The following is a 303-nucleotide window of genomic DNA, read 5'->3' as shown; positions in this document are numbered from 1 at the left end:
GTCTCCTGCCCAGTCCTTGGGAATGGGGTGGAGGGAGGGAGAGAAACCCCCACCCCGCCCCACGGCCAACCAGCCTCCCGCTAGCCGGCCGGGCGCCTTACCGAGTCAGACCACTGGGAGGCTGGGGGAGCCGGGTTGGGCGAGGAGGCGAGCGAGATGGGGGAGCTCTTATTTTGACAGGGGCCTCTCCGGGCTCTGGTATGAAGGCAGAAGGAGGCAGCCAGAGAGCCCCGATGCTTATTCAGGCTGGGGAGCGGAGCCGAGTGGAGGGGCGCGCGAGGCTCCGGCAGCGCAGGGGAGCCC

Source organism: Bison bison, unplaced genomic scaffold (assembly GCF_000754665.1).
Source record: "Bison bison bison isolate TAMUID 2011002044 unplaced genomic scaffold, Bison_UMD1.0 scf7180017864518, whole genome shotgun sequence".
NCBI classification, from domain to species: Eukaryota; Metazoa; Chordata; class Mammalia; order Artiodactyla; family Bovidae; genus Bison; species Bison bison.
The sequence above is the reverse complement of the archived record's forward strand: the minus strand, read 5'-3'. Positions refer to the sequence as shown.